Here is a 219-nt window from a genome sequence, read left to right as displayed (position 1 = left end):
CGAGGGCTGGCAGGGTCTCTCCTGGGGATGGGGGTTCTTTAGGAGGGAATGGGGTCCCTTTAGGGCTGGCAGGGTCTCTCCTGGGGGTGGGGGACTTTCCTGGGAATCCCATCCCCTCCTGGGGTTCCTTAGGGGTTGATGGGATCCTTCCCAGGGATGAGGGTCTCTCCTGGGGATGGGGGTTGTTTAGGGGGGAATGGGGTCCCTTTAGGGATGGCA

The sequence above is a fragment of the Corvus brachyrhynchos genome, unplaced genomic scaffold (genome assembly GCF_000691975.1).
Source record: "Corvus brachyrhynchos isolate BGI_N302 unplaced genomic scaffold, ASM69197v1 scaffold193, whole genome shotgun sequence".
NCBI lineage: Eukaryota > Metazoa > Chordata > Aves > Passeriformes > Corvidae > Corvus > Corvus brachyrhynchos.
This window is presented reverse-complemented; position numbering follows the sequence as displayed.